Raw genomic sequence first — 9,195 nt, 5'->3', positions numbered from 1 at the left:
AAAGGGTCAAACGGTCACATGACATGACTGTTAGGTAGTGTTTGTTTTTTGTCTGCAGATCTACGAGACGTCTTCTGTCTGCGCCGCGCAGATCACGCACAGACATTAGTCTTCGCAGACTGTTTGTTTTTTTGAAGACTGCAGACCTAAAAATGTCTGCGCGCCGTCTTCTTGGCGCAGATGTGGACCAGAGTCTTCTAACATCTTCAGACATCTTCTAGCTTAAAAAAACATATATATCTTTATTTTTTTAAAGTTTTTTTTAATTTATATTTTTTCCAACTTTATTAATGATAAACAATATGAAAAAAAAATTACAAAACTTAAAAAAAAACATTTGACGATACAAACATGACATTTTTAACAAATTTATAAATAAAAATTTATTATAATAATAGTCGTTGAAGTTGTTTATATAAATATGAAAAAAAATCATAATATATTCTTATATTTTTTTGCCAAAATTTTGTAAAACTTTATTTAATAGAGTATCATCAATTTCTCGAGAAAATATTTATCGTACGTTTTTAATAGATTTATTTGAAAAAATCGAAGTTTATTTCCATCTATTTATGTATCAAATTCTTTGATCACTAATTATAATGTTTAGTTATAACTTTGCAATCAAAGTTGTTGGTTTTTATCAAATATGTATATGAATTAATACCATTTTTATTTTTATTTTTTATATAATAATACATAAAAGTTGATCTAGATTCGTTATATATTTATAATAAAGTCGTAAAAATATATAAAAAATTCGCTTTGAAGTTTTAAAAAATCAGTTTATTTAGATTTCAGTTTATTTTAATAGCCCGCAGATGTTAAAAAAACAAACAATCTTCTTTTTTCAGACTGCAGATGTTTGGTCCACCTCTTCTACTGCAGAGGTCTACAGATGTGGTCCGCAGATTGCAGACATTTTGCTTTAGAAAAAACAAACAGCACCTTAATCTCTTTCTCTCTCTGTTATTGTCTTCTGTAGTCAAGGCCATGTCACATAACACTTATGGGTTCCCGAGGTGCTGTTCACACATAAAGGAGGGCACCACATCAACCTTACATGGGTATGCCCAATGACCTTACCATTTATTTTTATCACTCTTTACATGTTTTTAGGAATGTTTTATCCTTCATGCCCGTTGCCTCCGTTTAGGCCTATCCCTAATATGGTTGCATGTGCAAGGGCATGTTTCATCCCTCATGTACTGTATTGCTAGAGAAAATTGATCTTAAATCACCAACGTCGATAAACCTTAAAAACCTCATTAAGTGTCACAAAGTCATCTCACTCGTGTACATGATTAACTTAAAATTTTAAACACCATTTAACATATAATTTCCTAAAATACAATTTTACTATCTAAGCATACAAAACACCATAATCATCATAATTATCATAAAATCATCATAGAATATCAACTAGAAACCCAAAAAACGTCAAAATAAGTCTTTTGCAAAAAAATGTTGGGTGCTTTCCGAAAAATAACAAAAGTTGACATGGAATGACATGTAGACGATTGAAACCGAAAGTTAACTTGAAAACGGACGAAATATACCAATCCAAAAATTACCCACTCCTATGAGTTTGCTTGATAAAACCAAGAAACAAAAAAAAATGTTATACTTGTTTATGTAACTAAACCAACAATAAAATAAATAAAATATAAGGGGTCAGTTTGATTCTTTGATTTCCATATCATCACCTCCTCAAGAGAAGGTGCCTTACTAGTTCCTAGTAGACTAACTAAGACTATTTTTAGCGTATTAGTTGAAAAACTAGCTGGTAGCTGAAAAATTAATTGTTAATAGAAAATGTTTGGTAAAACCAGCTAAAAAGCTAATTGAAAGATATAAGGCGTGTTCGGCAAAACTAGCTAGTAGCGGGTAGCGGATAGTTTTTTATTTTGGAGCATTTTGTTGAAAGCTATTCCATGTAGTTTTTGATTTTGGAGTGTTTTGTTTATGCTAAAAGTTAAACGTTTCCGTCGCTGAACGAATCTTTTTATTTTTTACTAGCATTTTCTTAAAAGCTAGAAACCAAAAACTCCTAAAAGTTGTATACCGAACACGCTCATAAAATGACATAAAAGAACATTAAAAAAATTTGTTTTTATAATTAATTAAAGGACATTTGATTTTTTAAAAAAGCTTATAAAAAGGCTAGTATAAGTAGTTTTTTTAAAAACTAGCTTATAAACTATTTTTGGTTTATCAAATATGATATCTTAAAAAAAAACTCGAATAATAAGCTAGCAACATCGGGTAGAAGATAAGATGTTTTTGTAATTAACTATAAAAGATAACCATACAATATGTTTCCTTACGTTTCCATATAAACCCTAATTTCAAGGAATTTATTACTCAATTATATAAGAATCAACATCTTGATTCAGGCACTTGGTCGTTCTTACATGCTATTCTTAGAGACTCCTTAACTAATTACCCTACTTGTATGCCGTCGCAACCACACTCTCTATGTATAAATCCTACTGATCGATGTACATGATGTTCCTCATTCCTCCCATTCTCAATCTTCCTCAATACAACAACCAACAGGTACGCATCTCCCATCTTAATTAACCGTAGTTCTGAAATGCTGAAGTCCAGTGCATTGGAGGCAATCCGGTTCAAATTAGGAAAATTATTCATATATTGCGTAATCAAAATTACTTTCAGTTAGAATGCACTTACAGGTAATATGCATTTGCAATTTTTATATCATACGCCTTTAATATAATAGAGAATTTCGTGGCATTTTAGATCGTTTCAAAATTGCAATGTAAAATTCAATTTCTATATTATATTTCTTTGTTGGATTGGTTTTTGGCCTTCTTTGGTCTAGTATTTGTATTAGACATTTGAATTTTACGTAGAAAATCATGCCAATTCTAATACTGAAAAATAATTTGCCTGAAAAAGTTATTAAACTAATCATTTAAGATGACAATGATTCTTGTAGAAATATGGTGTCACTCGACTATGAGAAAGTGCTCCAGTGGACATGGCTTCAGCTCCCATTTATTCCAATATTACTTAAAAGCTTTTTTCACAGATCTTTTGAGTAGGCTATATAAGGCATAGCTAGCCAACAACAACCTTCATATCTGTATCAACAACATTTTAATTTGTCTAATGGATGGAGAGGGGGGATTTATTTTCAATAAAGAATTCTGCTTTTTTTTAGGTCTCATTTTTTCTGCTTTCCGTTTGAGATTTTAAAATCTGTTTCAGGACATCAAAGATGGCAGATACCAATGCCACCGGCCATGACGAAAATCCTAATGACAACAGCAACAACAATGACAATAATAGTAGCAATGACAATAACAATAGTAATGGCAATGGTGATGGTGATGACAACAGTAATGACATTGGTAGTGGCAGAAACGAGGATGGTGATGGCAACAGTAATCATAGTGTCAATAGCAACGACAATAACAATGTCAATGACAACGACAACAACGACAACAGGAATGGGAATGACAATGAAGCTAACAATGGAAATAGCGATGGCGGTGGGAGTGGGAGTGGGAATGGGAATGGGAATGGGAATGTCAATGACCATGACAACCTTACTCACGAACAAAGTACCGATGTGGACAATGATCCTAAGAAAAAATCTTGTGTGTGTTTGAGATCAGATTTCTTCCCAGAAGAATCATTCAAGAGCTGGTCAAACTATGGCAAAGCCTTACTAGAAACACGAGCCCGTTTGAAAGAACGTCTGTTAGCGCGTTCCTCAGATGACAATGAGATCCATGGAATGCGTGCTCGAAGCCAAAACCAGATGAAACGAACCCTCAATTGGTTTGACCTCATCTGGTTTGGTGTTGGAGCTGTGATGGGTGCTGGAGTTTTTGTCCTTACAGGAGAAGCTGCTCATGATTTAGCTGGTCCAGCTGTTCTCCTATCCTACCTAATCTCCGGTTGTGCTGCTTTGCTTTCTGTCATCTGCTACACCGAGTTTGCAGTTGAGCTTCCTGTGGCTGGAGGCTCGTTTGCATACCTAAGAGTTGAGCTTGGTGACTTTGTTGCTTATATTGCAGCTGGAAATATCTTATTTGAGTATGTTGTAGCTGGAGCCAGTGTATCGCGTTCTTGGACTTCTTATTTTGCAACTTTATGCAACTATAAGCCTAATGATTTTCGTATACATGTCCCTTCAATGGGAAAAGGTTTCGACTATTTAGACCCAATGGCTGCAGCGGTATCTACCATCATTTGTATCGTTGCATCTTTCAGTGTCAAAGGATCATCAAGGTTCAATTCTGTAGCAACCATAATCCACATTGGTGTCCTTCTTTTCATACTTATAGCAGGAGCTACAAAAGCTGATCCAGCCAATTTTGATCCTTTTGCGCCTTTTGGTATTCGGGGTATTTTTAAAGCATCATCCGTGCTTTTCTTTGCATATGTTGGGTTTGATGGAGTGGCAACATTGGGAGAGGAAACCAAGAAGCCAGGGAGAGATATACCAATCGGCTTTGTTGGATCCATGTTAATTGTTATCACCACTTACTCACTTCTTGCCACTGTAATTTGCCTAATGCAACCCTACAATCATATCGATGTCGATGCTCCATTCACTATTGCATTTGAAGTTGTGGGAATGAATTGGGCAAAGATTTTAGTCGGGTTAGGCGCGTTAAAAGGAATGACTACTGTTCTTCTGGCAACTATCATTGCAGAATCCCGGTATTTCACTCATATAGCTAGGACCCACATGGCCCCACCCATTCTTGCTGTGATTCACAAAAAGCTAGGGACACCGGTGAATGCTGCCATCATCATGACTGCTGCAAACTGCCTTGTCGCGTTTTTCACAAGCCTTGATGTGTTGGCAAGTCTTCTTTCAATTTCTACTCTCTTCATTTTCTCGTTGGTGGCGATTGGGCTGTTAGTGAGACGATATTACTCAACAGGGGTGACATCTGATGAAGATAGAAAAAAGCTGATTGTGTTGTTGATGTTGATTGTGAGTTCTGCTACTGGGATTGCATTACTTTGGGCATGGGGGGTAAACAGTTTGGGGGTGTATCTTATTGTTGTGGGAGTTTGGTTTTGTTCAACATTGGGTATCCGATTGATGGTGAAGCAAGCGAGGAGCCCAAAGCTGTGGGGGGCTCCAATGGTACCATGGCTGCCATCAGGTAGCATTGCGTTGAACTTGTTCATGATGGGGTCAATAGATGGAGCTTCTTTCTTGAGGTTCATGGTGTGGACAATGGTCTTGCTTGCATATTATTTTCTAGTGGGATTGCATGCCACCTATGATGCATCAAAAGAGAGTATCAAGATGCAGGATGATGACAGTGAAGTTGAAAGAGGAAATGCTGGAGGTAGAGCATCAACAACTTCTGATGTTGTAGAACTCAACACAATAACAACTAGCAACACCTGATTTCTGATTCTTTTTTTTTTTTTTTTTTGTACAAAAAAGTTCTGGAATCTGGTCAGATTGCATCCATATTTTAGGACATGCGCTTGTTTTATCTATATGTTCGTCAAGTTAACAGAAAACACACAAATGTTTTCCTTAGGAACAGTTGTACATTCTCCTGATTGTAGTCATCTTTTTGTGTTAAAGAAATGATTGTGGAGGCTTTGACCAAACAAATTCTTTGGTTTCTTTATTATTACGTAATGACATGAATCTATTCCTAAAATTTGGCTACAAGGAAATAGAAAGAACCAAAGATGGACATGAATCAAACACGTACTTAGCAATATTGATAAATCTAAGGTTATTTTCCAATGTGTATGTATCTTACATTTTGCATCCTATGGATCCTGAGCTCTTGTTCATCAACAATGGGATAAAACCACTTTTATCAAAGCGAAGATCAAAGTCTATAACTCAACGCCTAGAGGTTGGGGATTCGACTATGAGGCTGTAGTGGGACAAGTTTAGGACTATACGGGACACTACAAGAAATATGTCTTTTAGCAATGGAGATTTTAGTAAGGACTTCATGCCATCATTAGATGTCCTTATATTCACTAACTATGACTATAAACTTATTGATTTTTATTGACTTTTAGCGAGGACATGTGACACAAAACGAAGTTTATTATATTTCTAGCTGTCTATAAAGGCTTACAAAATCCCTTTATACATGTGAGTTAAATTTGACAGATATTGCAATTTTCCATAATTTCTAATTTGTTTTTTATGATAGAATATCAATTTGCATAATTTTTGTTTTTCTCTTCTTTAGTTAAGAGTTTAATTAGGGAAAAATAGTGTCGATTTTAATTTTTAGAAGTTTGGAATTTTCTAACATGTGCTTTAAGGACACATATAAAAGCATTAATTGAAGTATTAATTATGAAGAATACTACCATAATTAAATATGATAAACATTAATGATAAATAATATTCTTTATAATTAATGTAATTTATATTTAATTATTGTAATATTTCTTAGAATTAATATTTCAATTAATGCTTCTTATATGTACCCTTAGGGCGCATATTAGAAAATCACAAATTCTATAGTAAAAACATAATGAAACAAAATAAGAAAAATGGTAGTAATTGGAGTTCGTTGTAACTTAGGGTCTAAATGGGTGTTTTTCGCGACTGGTGGACATTCTGTCTTCTGACAATAAAAAACAGACCTCCAAACTCCTAACAGATCAAAAGTTACGTCCATTTTAAGTTATTACTCTTTTGTACCCGTTTTGTATTTCGTTTGTCTTCCCACGTAGGCTTATCGTCAAATCTTTTATGTGCTCCGCATCATCCTTCCTTCTCCTACGTTGGATTTGCTTCGTCGTACTCTTTCTCTTTGATTAGTGGCATAGTTTAGAGAGGAAAGTTCAGGAAACAAGATTCATACAAGGTGTTTGATGTAATCTCTTAATGAAGTATGCAATGTTTAAACTATAAATAACGTAAATTAAACCGTGACTGGATGTATAAATTGATGAATTAAACTATAAATAATGTTAATTACAATGCATTTTTGTTTTATTTTATATATTATGAGTTGTGCATATATAGTAAATGGTATCTTAAATTTCATGCATGTTATGTATTAAACTGTGAATGAGTGTATGAATACGTGTATTAAACTGTGAAAGTATTGATTTACCCCTTCTTACTAAAAAGGCAAAAAAAAAAAAAAAGATTTTAATACTTTTAATAGCAATATACTTATATTTTTAGCAATAATAGCAATATGCAACACATTAAATCAACATACTAACATTTTCTTTAAATATAATAGCAATGCACTTATAATTATTAACCCATAATAGCAACATGTACATGTATAAGTATTTACCGATAATAGTGATACATAACAACTAAACTACAATGCATGTGTTTAGGGGTGTAAGCAAGCTGAAATGAAACTAATTGCCACTGACACAATGCGGTGGGCGGAGATTAGTTTCGTTTTGGCGATTATATTAGGACCCAAATTCCATGTTAGCTCCTTCTCAATTAAATTCTTTAGTAGACTTCACTAAGTTCTCTTATTTGATGCCTAAAACCAAAAAAGCTAGTTCGGTTTGATTTATTCCTTTTTTATTATTTTTGTCCTAATTCATGTGTATTTGTGTAAATGCTATAAGTTGACATTTTGAATTGGCTCATATGAGTTGGGTTTTAACAAAAGTATATAAACACATACATCCATATAATACATCTCCTTACGATAGCTTTGGCTACATTTAAAATCCTTTTTTTTCTTGTAGTATTGTCGAAAGAAGTTCCTTTTTGTTGTTTGTATTTTGTTACATTCTTTTGCAGTTGGAAACTACATAAAAATATAGTCAAAAAATGTAACTAAATCAAGGCCTGCTCTCAAGACCTAGAAATTGGAGCTTATACATAAGTTCCCATGGATCAGAATCAATATAATACGAAATGACTATGTCCATCTAAACTATCTCCAATCAAGTGACAAGAATCAATATAATACGAAATGACTATGTCCATCTAAACTATCTCCAATCAAGTGACAGATGTATTTCTATATGGAGTTTTTCCACCTGTTTTGTAGTTATTTAAACTTATTTACTATATAATTGTTTTTTCAATAAAAATAAAAATATTTTAAAAATTCATCACTCCAGCTACCCTTTGTTAAAAGAGAAATTAAATTACCTCCTACCTTTTATGCCTACAGTTATTCATACCCACTAAAATTATGATAAATCATCATTCAATTTAATTTTATTTGATATATTCCTAATATAGCCTTAATGAGTTAGTTAAAAAAATATAGAATGATAACACTTGTCGTAATTTTATTGGATAGAAACATTTATAGGCATAAAAAGTAGGACACAATTTAATTTCTCTTGTTAAAATTCTCATTTTTCCATCCTTTTTGTGGATAACCATCGAATAAACCCTTACACCACTAGTCACCTCCACTTTGCCCACAAATGAACCCGCATTTATTAGAATGTTCGGGAAGGAGCTTTTTAGATATTTTTTTAGAGTTTTTAAGAAAAAAATCAAATTAAAAAAATGTCGGATAAAACAGGCTTTTAGTTTTATTTTAAACAAACGCGTACAATCCAAAATTACTTCAAGTAACTTTTAAGAGTTATTAACTTTATGAGGTATTAACTCTTAGTTTTTATGTAATTTTCCATGTTTAAAAGGCTAATAGCTACTAGCTACAACTTCCAACTACCAGTTAGTTTTGCCAAACATGCCTACAAGCCTCACCATCGGCGTAACAATCCTTCACCATCTGTTGTCACACCGATAATTCTACTAGTTATGTAAATCCAAATTTTTAGTACTTAAGTTTGGCATATTGCAAACTAAATGTGTTTCCAAAGCCCTTACATGCCATGAAAAAACTTCAAAGTTTAGATCTATCTAATAACAACATACATGGTAGTAATCCTGATTAGGCAGAGAGGTAGGAGGAGATTTGTTGTATCATTTGGATATGTTGCATAACTACATAACTGTAACATCCCGATGTTCAGGTACTTCTAAATTTATCCCTTTAAGTTTATTATATGACATTTTGGTCCCTAAGTCCAAGAGAATGTGCCTTGAATCCTTAGGGGAATTCTCATAATTTTGGGGCAGGAGAAGTATGCCAAGCGTACATGTGTGTACGCTGAGTGTACTAGGGTGTGCCCTAGTATGCTTGGGTTACACTTATGTACGCGGGGCGTACTAAATAAAGTTGGAAACCCTAATTTTTAGGGTTTGGG

At 33.5% G+C, this 9,195-nt stretch overlaps 1 pseudogene; it reads left to right on the top strand.

Moving 5' to 3' along the window:
* The first annotated feature begins 3,706 nt into the window (after positions 1 to 3,706).
* Positions 3,707 to 5,607, top strand: LOC145029388 (cationic amino acid transporter 1 pseudogene; annotated as a pseudogene).
* Positions 5,608 to 9,195: the final 3,588 nt, after the last annotated feature.

This window comes from Lactuca saligna, chromosome 2, assembly GCF_052625555.1.
Source record: "Lactuca saligna cultivar CGN05327 chromosome 2, ASM5262555v1, whole genome shotgun sequence".
Lineage (NCBI taxonomy): Eukaryota > Viridiplantae > Streptophyta > Magnoliopsida > Asterales > Asteraceae > Lactuca > Lactuca saligna.
This window is presented reverse-complemented; position numbering and strand designations above follow the sequence as displayed.